This window comes from Vidua chalybeata, chromosome 1 (assembly GCF_026979565.1).
Source record: "Vidua chalybeata isolate OUT-0048 chromosome 1, bVidCha1 merged haplotype, whole genome shotgun sequence".
Lineage (NCBI taxonomy): Eukaryota > Metazoa > Chordata > Aves > Passeriformes > Viduidae > Vidua > Vidua chalybeata.
The window spans coordinates 153,492,811-153,506,136 of record NC_071530.1 but is presented as its reverse complement, the minus strand read 5'-3'; the positions used below and the strand labels follow the sequence as shown (position 1 = coordinate 153,506,136).

Here is a 13,326-nt window from a genome sequence, read left to right as displayed (position 1 = left end):
CTGAAGAAATCATCCCACGAAGTCCCTGGAATGGAGCCAGATCCATCAAAATTCCTCCAGAGGTGAAAGGACTCAGCTATTCCACATCTCGATTCCTTGTGGCCACAGGAGTTGCATCCCATGCTCTGCTGGATGGACCTCGGGACTGATAGCTGAACCCCAGATTCGGTAAGCTCCCAAAGGGACCAAAATGGGAGGGACAATTCTCGAAAAAAGAGGCAGATGCATTTCAGAAACTAGAAATCTTACTGAAACATCACCCAGTTGAGATCCCTGACAAAGACTTTAAATTCCTGATGCCGTGGCCAAAGAAAACTTACCCACCTCTTACAGAAAAAGATTTATTTGAATCCCGGTATGGGAAAATGTTAGAATGAGATTATATGACTGCGTCACCTCACAGGACCCAAATGCAGGGGCGCAGACACCCAGGGCAACTGAAGGTTTTTCCCCAGGGACAGAAGGGCAGGGGAGCCCGCTGCCCCAGCACCCGGATTCCAGAGCAGACCCCTGAACTTCGTGACCCCCCGCGCCGCCCGCCCCAATTCCCGGAGGAATCCACTCCCTTTGAGGATGAAGGGGATTTTTCCCGGGGAGGAGGGGGAGAGGCAACAAGTCCCAAGCTTTGAGTTGCTTCTCGGTGAAGAGGAAGGAGACGGGACACGATGTGTCTTTTCTCGCTTCCCTTGTGTTCCCTGCATGTTCCGGGGGGGAAGGGGGGTTGGAAGAGCCGCCCTTCTCCCCGCCCCTGAAGCCCGAACCGCGCCATGGAGGGCGGGACTCACAGCAAATGGCTCTGACGTCACCACACGCCCCTCCCGCCGGTCCGCGCAGGCTCAGCCCGTGCCAGGAACGGCGCATGCTCCCTGCGCACACCCAAGGCAGCCCGCTGCCCCTCTTGTTTCCATGGCAGCCACAGCCGCTCCGCCCTTCCTCCACTGAGGAGGAGGCCGTGCCTCGCCGGCGGCCGATGCGGTCAAGCATCGCCCAGTTCGGGCAGCCATCGTTTCCCGAGGAGGCACATCCCGCTCCACTCCGTCTCCGACAAGAGGAGGCGCTCTCCACAGACAGGGGACCCCCTGAAATACTGGGGGCCAGCCCGAGAGCGGGCGGATCGCTCCCCGGTGCTCAACAGTTTGAAACCGCGAAAAGTTTACAAGATACGCAATCTGCGCAGCCAAGAGCTGCGCAGACAGATCAGGCTCCGTAAAGTGCGCAGCCACCGCAAACAGCGGAAATTAAGGAAGTAACACAGGCCTGTACGAGTGTAATTGCTTTTATCGCCAGTGAGGCGGGCTCAGCAGCTCCGCGGCAATTTTTAAACGTAACAAGTACAGCTTTGCTTTCAGCTGGTTCGCAGAGCCCGGCGGAGATGAGCCGGGGTCAGACGGAGGTTGCGAGAGAACAGAAACCGCTCGTAAAGAGCGAACGGGGACACGGTCCTGATTGTGGACCGGGAGTTGCAAACACAGACCCAAAAATCACAATCGGTGCTCGCTAACGTTCATAGCAGCTGCGTGGAGGCTCCCTTCCCTGCCTGCTTTCTCTCAAACGCCGACAGACTGCACGGCAACAGCCGTGCCCCCCCACTCCGGGAATCCAAGCCGCTGCCCCACACGGGCTGCAGGGAGCCAAAATTACGGCTGTGTCCCTGAATTCAGCACTGCCCACGGTCACAGAGCCAGCATTGCCTGCTGCAGCCCGAGCACAGGGCTCAGCAGCACCGGCACCGGCGGCTGGACCTGGACCGAGTTCCATGCAATGGTACTATCCAGCAACAGCACCACTGCAGCCAGTTTAATCGTATTATAAGACATTTTTTCAAGTTTCCATTTTAAGTGAACAGAATACAGTAATTATATTCCCAGGTAAATGGGAAATCACCAGACAAGACACAGCACTTCCAAAATTGGAAACCACAGCTCATTCCCAGGCAAATGGGAAATTGCTGGACAAGACACAGCACTTCCAAAACTGGAAACGACAGCTCAAGACACTGATGATCGAGAACAATGACAATTCCCTGAAACGCAGGATGCCAGCAACAAAAATGTTATCTCCATCACAGCAGAACAAGACATTCCTATGCCATCACAGATCCTACTCTGCTTCTGGCAAACAACAAACAAGACTCCAGCACTTCACCTGCTTGCCCTAAGTGTTTGCTTTCCAGGGCAACAGACCAGCTCCACAATTTATCAACATGTTTCTCCATTTTCAAAAGACTTTTCTTCCAACTCAAGGAAATATGCTCAAGAATTCTGACCACGACATAATGGACACTTTCTTCAAACCACCCATAATAGACCAAGATGGCAGCACCCTTTTTGCATCCTCAGTAACTATTCCTGGTACCCTGGGTTTCCACACTACATACCTTGTGAGTATAGCTCTTCACAACTAACCTTATACTTTACAAACCTTAAATTATAAACCAAAAAATTTACACGTAACAAACTCTTAAAATAACATTTATACACACTTACCCAAAATTACACAAAAAAAACAAAAAGTAAAATCACTAAAATTACTAAAAAAAATTACCACGATAATATATAGGCACAAACAAAATAATTAAAAAAACCAAAAAAACCCAAAAAAACCCAAAACACTAAAACAAATTTACATCAAAATAACAAACCTACAATTTAAATCAATTAACCCGATTAAGAAACCAAGAGAACAACAATATATCAAAAAATAACCAAAAAAAAAAAAAAAAAAGCCAAACATACCAACAAAATTTACCTGTCATCATCAATTCCCACGAGAGCGACCAAGTGGGTCTGCGGCCCCGTTGCTGAGGAGGGTCTCGGCGTAATACGAGCGGACCGCCTAGAGCACGCAAACAAGAACGGAGCCTAAGAGCTGCACCAGGAATTGAGACCGGAGCAAGAACAACTGCTGCCTGCCACCGCTCACTGCTCACCTTGCCCACTTACCTTGACTGCTAGTATCCGGCTTTAGTTCCTAAAAATAACAACAAAGAACAATGCTGTAACACAGAGGCACCATTTATACTTCCCCTGCAAAGACAAAGGGTGACTGACCTTCTCGGGGGACCCCCCTCACCCGGGACAGGGCCCTCTGCCACGGATTCCGTCTGGCTGCGTCTGAAAGAACGTTAGGACAAAAGTCAGAGCACTGCAGGATAACTTAACAGCTCCAGATAGCCTTCATCAATCTACAGATCCCATCTAGAGTCCAAATGCACCCCACATTACAAATTTCCAGGCCCCAGGACATGCCCCATTCTAGACCTACACCACGCTATGCAGCAGGGCAGAGCAGCTCCAGACCAAATACCCAGACACCCGTGACACAGAACAAGACAAACAAGGGGACACAACAGGGGGAGAAAGCTCTGAGCGAGAAGAATGCCCTCAGGGAGCCAGAGACTGCAGAATGAGATGACCTAGCTGAGACTGATGGCGAGCCTCTAAGGCGCAGAGAACCCTGCAGGAACAAGATGCTAACTGAATGACCTATTCCAAGCAAGGCAGAGAAGGATGCCCGAGAATCCTAGCGTCAGAATGCTCTACGGATCTCCGCATCGCTACGAGTCCTAATCTGCTAGAACGCATCCTTGCCGTCACAATTGTCACAAATCACAGCTGTCGAGAACAGCCCAGAACAAGACCTCAAAAGACATCTGACCGGATGCTACTCCAAGGCCTGTCCGGGCTCCCGAGTCAAAGGTGAGAAGGAATCGGCACGGGGCCGAGGAACACAGAGATGAGAGATGCAAAGATGGACGCCCGGGCTTCCGATAAGCCCCTCAAAGGACTAAGGCAAAAGACACAGAAGGCACGACAGACAAGTGACACACCGTGCACCGGCACTGCTCTGCCCTGAGCACTTCAGCACTGTGAGGCTTTTCCTTTATGTGGCCTAAGGGGCCACCCCCATCTCCAAAGCTGCCTCAAAAAGCCCTCCCAGCGCCTCGCTTTCATCCTCTCTCAGGGTCCTAGACCTCAAATTATCTCTTGTACTTCCGGGGATGAGAATCGACGTCGGGTACGAAGGAAGGTGGCGTCGCCCGTTGGCAGTTTCCTTGAGTCACTGACTGTGGCCCCTTGCTCAGCTACAATCAAGAACACCAAACATCACTGCATGATCTTCGCTGCATAGGGGCAATAACCAACAATTCTGCTACTCACCATTCTCCTAAGAACACCTATCTCCTTGGGCCGCACACTTCGGCTGAGCTCAGAGGCCGATGCCTTTGTGGCAGGGTCTGCCTGGGTGAAGAGGAGATGAGGTGATGTGGCATTGCTGAAACTCGAGTGGACCCTGGCTCCACCTCCTTAGTTCCCAATGTGCACGAAGAATCCACGTGGGAAAAGGAGCCGTAAGTATCGCGTGGTTGAGTGAGGCGTGAGTGGGTGTGTGTGTCAGACATGACTTCTTCACGGGGCGAGAGCGGACCCCAAAAAACCGCAGTTTCCCTATCCCGCGAAGAAAGTGGTCAGCTACGGGGGAAGCGAAAGCACTCAGGTACACTCACAACACGCGTACGACCTGAAACTCAAGGAGTTACAGGAATCCACTCACGGACGGGTTGGGGGAGGGAAGGTATGTTCTCGTGGGTTCAAGAAACTGGTAAACCTCACCGACTTCTGGACTTGGGGAGTCCAGGAAAACAGGTAAAAAGAGAGCTCACCCTTCTTCCAACTGAAAACCCACAGACCGGTTCACTGTGTGGTTACTAGGTTGGCAAGGCTTGGTCGGGGACAGACCAGTTTAAACACTTGGTAAGACTCGGTCCGGGACAGGACCAAAGTACACATTTAGCACACGGATAACTGACTTCTTGGAACGGCTTGCGGACACTGACTCAGAAATACGGTAAGAAAAACTTTAAACATGGGACAAAGGAACAGTAAGGTTCAAGGGAGAGCTCAAGAGAAGAGTGCTAAATCTGGAAAAGGTAAGAACTTAAAATCAGGGAAAAAGAAATTGGTAGAAGGGAAAAAGGATGGGTTGCCCGAAATTCAGAGGGAAAGCCCCTTGGGCTGGATGTTAGAGCACTGGGAGGACTGCTCCTTGAGGCAGAAAAAGTCCAAAGAAAAAATGATACACTACTGTGTAGAGGTATGGAGAAATATGGAAATTGGAAAATACCTATACTGGCCCATTTTTGGTACCTTTGAAAGCAAGTTTTGCCAAGCACTATCTGACCACTTATATAAAGAAGGGGAGTGAGATGATGAGGAGCTGGAGTATGCCAGGCTATGGGAATATGCTAGCGCACGGCTGTTCCCTATTAAGACCTCCGGCAGCAAGGTAAGTTCAGGTAAAGCTTGGGAACCCCTGGATACCACCCCCATACCAAGTTCCTCCATCACAAGCACGGGTCCCGGCTGCCCCACCAACAGTACCTCCAGCTCAGTCTGCATCACCACCTAATGCCCAAATGGTGGCTGCAGACACTCCGGGACCTCCTCAAACCCCCCTCCCCACACAACACAGGGACACACACACACACACATACGCTTCACACTGGGGAAAACACATTTCCTCCCGCCCATAGAACTCGGCGTAAAACGTGTTAGGAGAGAAAATACGGAGGATAGTGATGATGAAAGGGACAAACCTAATCTATACCCTTTAAGGGAAGTCACAACCACCCCCGGAGTCATTGGATTTGTAAACGTTCCCATCAATATGGGGGATGTAAGGGCTTTTAAAAAGGAAATGGGAAAACTAATGGATGACCCGTTGGGGGTGGCGGACAGGTTGGATGAATTCTTGGGAAATAGTATATACTCATACGATGATATCTCAGCCATATTAAGATCCTTGTTTAATGCGGAAGAACGAGATATGATAAGGCAGGCTGCCATCAAGGATTGGGAATTCAGAAATCCCCAGGGAGGGAGCGGGGCGGAGAAGTGGCCAGAACAAAGACCATCATGGAACGCTCAGGCGGAGGCGGATTGGGCCAAAATGATTGGACTAAGAAACATGGTAATACAAGGTATCCGGGGAGCGGTCCCCAAAGGACAAAATATTAGTTAAGCACTAGGGGAGTGTCAAGGGAAGGATGAAACTCCCACAGAATGGTTGGAAAGGCTCAGGAAAAGCCTTCAAATGTACTCAGGTACTGATCCCGAATCCCCTGTAGGGGGAATTCTTTTAAAAACGCAATTCGTTGCAAAATCATGGGAGGATGTTTGGAGGAAATTGGAGAAAATAGATAATTGGCAAGAGAAAAGCTTACAAGAATTGTTAAGAGAAGCGCAAAGGGTATATATGAGGAGGGATGAGGAGAAACAAAAGACACAAGCCAAGGTGTTGGTAGCAGCAGTTAGGGAAGCAAACAAACAAGGGCAAGCCCAAACAATGGGAAAGCCAACACAGGCTCAAAAACCCCAGGGAAAGCCGGGACCTACACAAAGGAAGGACAAACAGGTAAGTGCCCCGAATGCTTTTCTGTAAGAAAAGAGGACACCTCAAGAGGGACTGTAAAAAAAAGGATGAAAGATGAAATGATTTTTCAGGAAGATTAGAAGTGTCCAGGGCTTTATAATTTGGGGTCGTGAACATCTGGAGAGCCCTTGATAAAATTAAAGGTTGGACCCCAAAAGCAGCAGTTGATTTTTTTGGTTGATTCAGGAGCAGAAAGAACCACAGTCCAGCGACTACCTCCCAGGTGTACAAAAGGTAAGGATTCTATGACAGTAACTGGGGCAAAAGGGGAACCCTTTCAGGTCCCTGTCTTGAGGAATGTAGAAATAGAATCTGAAAATAAAATCTGTGTGTGGGACATCTTATTAGTAGAAGAAACAGAATAGAATTTAATGGGAAGGGCCTAATGGTGGTACTAGGAATAAGCATAATTGTGAAGGACTCAAAACTCATGGTAAGTTTATATAAGCTAACCACTGAGGATGAGGAAAAGATTGATGCCAGGGTTTGGCACACTCCGGGGGAAGCTGGAAAATTAGACATGGAACGAATTCACATCGAAATTGAGAGACCAGAGGATCCCATAAGGATCAAACAATATCCCATCCCTTTAGAGGGAAGAAAGGGATTGAAACCGATAATCGAGGATTTAATAAAGAGGGGCACATTAGAACTTTGCATGTCAAGACATAATACACCTATCTTGGCAGTTCAGAAATGGGATGGTAGTTACTGATTGGTACAAGATTTAAGAGCAGTAAATCAAAGAACAAAAACCTTATTTCCCACGGTCTCTAATCCATATACTTTACTGAATAATATCTCCCCGGAAGATATATGGTATAGTGTGATTGACTTGAAGGACGCCTTCTGGACTTGCCCCCTAGCCAAGGGGAGCCAGGATTTCTTTGCCTTCCAATGGGAGGACCCGGACACACAAAGAAAACAACAATTAAGGTGGACTTCCCTCCCTCAAGGGTTTGTGGATTCACCTAATCTTTTTGGTCAAGCCCTTGAAAGATTGCTTAGCGAATTTGTGCCAACTCCTGGGACCAAACTGTTACAATATGTGGATGATTTATTGGTAGATAGTTCTAACGAAGAGGAAGTACAAATGGGAATTATAGCTTTATTGAATTTCCTGGGAAAATGGGGATTGAAGGTTTCAAAATCTAAATTACAATTCACGGAGCCCGAAGTAAAATACTTAGGGCACTGGTCAACAAAAGGGAAAAAGAAATTAGATCCAGACCGGGTGGCTGGGATAATTGCACTGCCTCCCCCAAAAACAGAAAAGGAAGCTAGGCAGTTGCTGGGACTTTTGGGTTATTGCAGGCAATGGATTGAAGGATACAGTGAAAAGGTAAGGTTCCTCTATGACAAACTTACCACAGATAGGCTCAAATAGACCGAACAAGATGAAAAAGGCTTCAGGGAATTAAAGGAAACCCTCATGGCAGCCCCTGTATTGAATCTCCCTGATGTAAAAAGGCCCTTTCAGCTTTTTGCAGATGTTAGCAATCATACTGCCCACGGAGTTCTAACTCAGGACTGGGCAGGGGCCAAGAAACGGTCGGATACCTATCCAAGCTCCTGGATCCTGTCAGCAGGGGGTGGCCCACTTGCTTACAAGCAATTGTGGCCGTGGCAATATTGGTAGAAGAAGCCAAAAAGGTAACATTCGGGGCTTCATTGACCATCTACTCCCCGCACAATGTAAGAAGCATTTTACAGCAAAAAGCTGACAAGTGGCTGACAGACGCTAGGCTTCTGAAATACGAAACCATTTTAATTCATTCCCACGACTTGGAGCTAAAAACCACTCCGGCACAAAACCAGGCCCAATTCCTGTTTGGGGATGCTCCAGGAGACCTGTCCCATGATTGTGCTGAGATGGTAGAACTACAGACCAAAATAAGACCGGATTTAGAGGAAGAAGAGCTCGAAGAAGGGGAAAAATGGTTTGCGGACGGTTCTGCAAGGGTTGTAGAAGGCAAAAGAAAGTCGGGATATGCGGTCATTGCTGGGCAAACGGGAAGGGTGGTGGAGTCCGGACCCCTGAATGCAGGGTGGTCGGCTCAAGCCTGTGAGCTATATGCCGTATACAGGGCATTGCTGGGACTTGAAGGGAAAAAGGGGACGATTTTCACTGATTCCAAATACGCATTTGGAGTAGTGCATACCTTTGGGAAAATTTGGGAGGAAAAGGGACTCGGGGAAATACCCGGGGAAAGGGGTTAATTCATGAAGAAATAAACAAATATTAAAAGCTATCAGAGGGCCAAAGGCAGTTGCTGTGTCCATGTAAAAGGACTCCAGGCCGGGGAACAACTTAGCCGACAAAGAGGCGAAAAGTGCAGCTTCGTTAAAGGTAAGTATCCCGGAGGTTAAAAGAGAGGAAACCCAGAAATTCCCCCCCCCCACAACCCTCCAAAAAGGAGATAGAGGATTATCAAAAGATTGGGGGGCGTCTGGAAGGAGGTAAGTAGAAGTTATCAGACGGGAGGGAATTGCTATCAAAAGAATACACTAGGAAGATTCTAAGGAGATTGCATCAACAAACACACTGGGGGGCCCAAGCACTAGCCGAGCAATTCCTGAGATTCTTTGGCTCTAAAGGTATATATGAACTGGCTAAGCAAGAGGTACAGGGGTGCATAATCTGAAAGGAAAAGAAAAAAAAAAAAAAAAAAAAAAAAAAAAAAAAAGGCAAACTCCCAGAAACTAACACTGGGGAGTCACCCAGCAGCTTACCGACCTTTTGGACCTTTTGAAAGAATCCAGGTAGATTTCACTGATCTACCTAAGGTTGGGAGATACAAATTTTTATTAGTCATAGTAGACAAACTTAACCCACTGGGTGGAGGCTTTTCCATGCTCCAGGGCTACAGCCCAAACAGTATCGAGGTTCTTATTAGAGAAAATGATACCTTGATACGGGTTAGCAAGCTACATTGATTTGGACCAAGGAACACGTTTTACTTCAAAGATAATTAAACAATTGGCAGATACCTTAGGTGTTAGATGAGATTATCACACCCCATGGTGTTGGGGAAGATCAAATAGGAAAGCCCTATAAATATGATGGCCTGGCAAAAGAGTCAGAAAATACAGATATTGAGATGAGAACAAGATTTGAAATATCAAACCTTAATACAGCCAAGTTGGAAGCAATCCCCCCTTCTGACTAAACAATGCCCTTTACCTACAGATAGGTCCAAAGGTCAAATGGAATGTTCTGTCTCACCCCCCAATGTGTGGTTCATCCCACACCTGTAACTCTCCCCTGAAGTATCAGGTATCTGTAACCCCATTGGCCCAAGTCCTGTCCCAGCCCACCTTGAAGCCCCTGATAAGGTGTGGCTGAGGGCGGACGCTCTCTTGGACCTTCCTCTTGGGACGCTCACCTGGAACCCTCTCTCTCTCCCCCCCGCTTTCCCTGGGCCTGCCACGAGTTGCGGCTAGCAACTCCAGGCAGGGCCCTTCACCCCTTATAATAAACCATATGTTCTAAAGACCTGACTTCAGAGATCCTTCATCACCACCCATCCAAACTGTCCTGGAGCCCAGCAGTCCCCGCACCGTGGCACCCTCAGAGTTCTGGGCAAGTTGAAAGGATGAATCAGACATTAAAAGCCCAATTAGCCAAACTAATGTTAGAAACAAAAATGTAATGGATAAAATGTCTCCCGTTGGCCTTATTAAACATAAGAACTATGCCTCATTCCAAAACAGGGCTTTCACCTTTTGAAATGTTATAATGGGATGCCTTATACCCATGGTATGCCTGTAGGGCATCTGAGATTAGAGGATGGGCAAATACAACCATACCTGATAGCATTAAATAAGAATCTCGAGAAATTGCGAAAGCAGGGGGCAATCATGCAGCACAGCCCCCTTGGCTTCTCGATAGATAAGATACAGCCAGGGGACAGGGTTCTTATAAAAACATGGAAAGAAGTTCCACTATCCTCTCATTGGGAGGGACCCTATATTGTCCTTTTAACTACAGACACTGCTATACGCACTGCAGAGAAGGGGTGGACACACGGGTCAAGGGTGAAGAAAGTTGACCTTCAGAACCGAGCCCAGGAGTGGAAAATCACCTCCTCCCCTGGAGATTTGAAGATAACCTTGCGCCGGCCAAGTAAATGACCGAAAGTAACTCGGTCAAATGCTCTGTGCCAGATTGTAACTGTTACCCCTTTGTACATTTCATTTGTGAATACTGTTATAAGGGGTGGGTTGTTCACTGTCGAAGAGGAATAGGACCTAGTGGGCTGTGTGCAAAGTGCTTTAAACAAGAACCAAACCTGACTAGCCGTTTTCTGGTATTGGCCACCAGGCTGAGATTTGATTCAATTGGATTCAATAATTTGGTTTAGTCTATATCAAAACGGATTGAGGGGGAAATTACAAACAAAAGCTAAAATCATTACTGTTGAGTGCTGTAGGTTGAACAAGGTACCCTGCAGTGCAGATCCTGTTGAATTACGCTGGTGAGGCACCTTTAAGCGAAGGTATGCAGCTCAGTCTTGGTACAAAACCACTGACGAAGATTCCTGCTGCCAAGAAGATGGTCTACCCCGCCGCTGGAGGCACCCCAGTGGGCACAGGGAACGGCAGAGGAATCCTAGCAGTGGGAGTAATCCTGACGAGCCGGAGTCTAGCCACGTGCCTCAGTAACCTTCCTAACCCTGAAACAGGGGAACCCGGTGACAGGTACCAGAAGGTCCAGTGCCCCTTACCCCATGGAACTGCAGTAAGGGTAAGCCTAATAAACCTTGTTTTAAAACAAACACTCAACAGGGGGCATACAAATTCAGGAAAAATTAAAAGTATACCTCGAAAATGGACAGTCAGCACATAAATTGCACCGAAGGAGCACAGGGGAAATTTCCATTCCAGCTTGCAGCAAATGTAACCGTACTGTATGGATTGGTAGGAATCAAGAGTCAGTTTTTGTTGCTTATTTTCAAGCCAATTCACTGTGCTATAACCCAAATGAACTAGGTATGTGTATGAGGGGGGGAAAAACCTACTGGGTGGGAAATAACCTAATACTACCACGAAATTCCAGGAGAAGACTTGAATGTGGGGAAGTAAGGGAAAAATATGTATTAAACTTTTTGTATGCTCTGTAACCTTATATGAAATAAAATAAAAACTATAGAAATCAGTAGAGGTAATAAGTAGGGCGCGAATTAATGGGTTAATATAAAAGGTGGGGGATTGTTATGTGTAACAGGTATAATTCGCGCCATTTTTAGCATGATATATATAATAAATATTTGTTAGAATGTACCCATTTGTATTAGAAGCCCCCCCCCCCCCAGGCAAAACCAGGTATGGGTTGAAACCCGATTTACAAGTAAAAGGATGTGGCTCGCCAGGAGGTGGGCCTTATCTGAAGCAATACGGAGACACCCAGGCACTGATCATCGCGTGAAGGACCTGAGATGGACATCAGGAAAATCCCCCGGGCTGATACATGTGGATACCATGTTCCCATAAATTTCATCAAGGGTATCAAGGACTCCGGACTTCGAATTGTTCTACCTTGTTGCCAAGAAAGAAATCTCATCAACTTATGGGACTCTGAATGAAACAAAGGACTGAATGCCGAAATCCTGGCTTCAGGCAAAATTTTCCGTATAAAAATCGCTTGTACCAGAATGGTGGTGTGTGGGCATAGAGGAAAACCTCCGCTGAGGCTGATCTCTGTGTCTCGCACCCAGCGCCGATCCCGGGCTCGGCGCTGCCCTTTTCCTTGTGGCTGGCTAGTTAGCTCTCGATTGCTAAAATAAATTTTTATTTTTAATTTGGCTGAATCATTTTTCATTTATAACAGAGGGACAACAGGGCTGCCCCCTCCATTTAAACCTTAGGAAGATGAAAATGGGGTGGGTGGGGCAGAGAGGTTAATCTCAAGTCAAAACCCATCATACGACAACAATATTTTTCCACTTCCATTTAAAATAGAACACAGGGATTCCCTGTCACCCTGGGATACCCCTAACACCCTGAAAAAGGCAGGTTTTCCTTCAATCAATACCCTCAAAACCACAAGTGAAGAGGGATCCCCCACCAGTTCAGACACGGTCAATAATGGAAGACAAGTCGCTACCCTCAATTTGAATTTCTTTCCTACTCAAAATACTTTTTTTTTTTTTTTTTTTTTTTTTTTTTTTTTTTTTTTTTTTTTTTCCTGGGAGCACCGGGGAGGGATTGGCAAGATGAAATTTAAAAGGGAAAGGAGAAATGTCCCCGCTACAAATGCACATGGGCTCACCTATTTTGGCTGCTGCTTCCTGGCACAAAGGTTTGTCCCTTGGCACTTCCTTTGAGCAATGCTCCAGGTATCCAAGTGCGTATCCAGGTGATCCCCCAGACCCTGTCCGAAGCTGTCACCGTCCTTCCAAGGACAGCCCCGGGAGTCCCTCATAAACTCCTCCAGCAGCTCCGTGCAAGAGTGAGCTGAGGCAAACCCCCTAAAACAGCCCCCAGCAGGAGCCAGCTCCTCCTCATCCTCACAGCTCATACCTGGGGCTGCTCTGGGTTTCTTTCCAAATGAATTTAGAGACAAATTCCTATTTTTACCAATACCTATAAAAACGAAGCACTTGACAGGATGTAGTATTCTACACACCCCCCTCCCTGTGCATTTTGGGGCAGCTTTGGGTCCCTCGGGGGGACGGCACCCGGCATGACCCCCCTCATTCGCCACCCACCTGCTCCTCCGCCGCAGCGTGCCTCCCTCTCCTAGGGACCTTAGGGTGCCCCAAATGACACCAGAGCCCCGAGTCTTCACCCCCTTTTCCTCACCCCCAAAGAAGGCACAGAACAACTCAAACTGCCCTGGACAGCAGCACAGCACTTAACCCCTCTCACACCCTACTCACCTTCTCCTCCACT

The 13,326-nt window shown here is 47.7% G+C and overlaps 1 long non-coding RNA gene across 1 annotated transcript; it reads left to right on the top strand.

Moving 5' to 3' along the window:
• Nucleotides 1-3,842: 3,842 nt before the first annotated feature.
• Nucleotides 3,843-12,232, top strand: LOC128799969 (uncharacterized). Its single transcript, XR_008434880.1, has 2 exons — nt 3,843-4,351; nt 10,424-12,232. It is a non-coding gene; the product is annotated as an uncharacterized LOC128799969 (long non-coding RNA).
• Nucleotides 12,233-13,326: the final 1,094 nt, after the last annotated feature.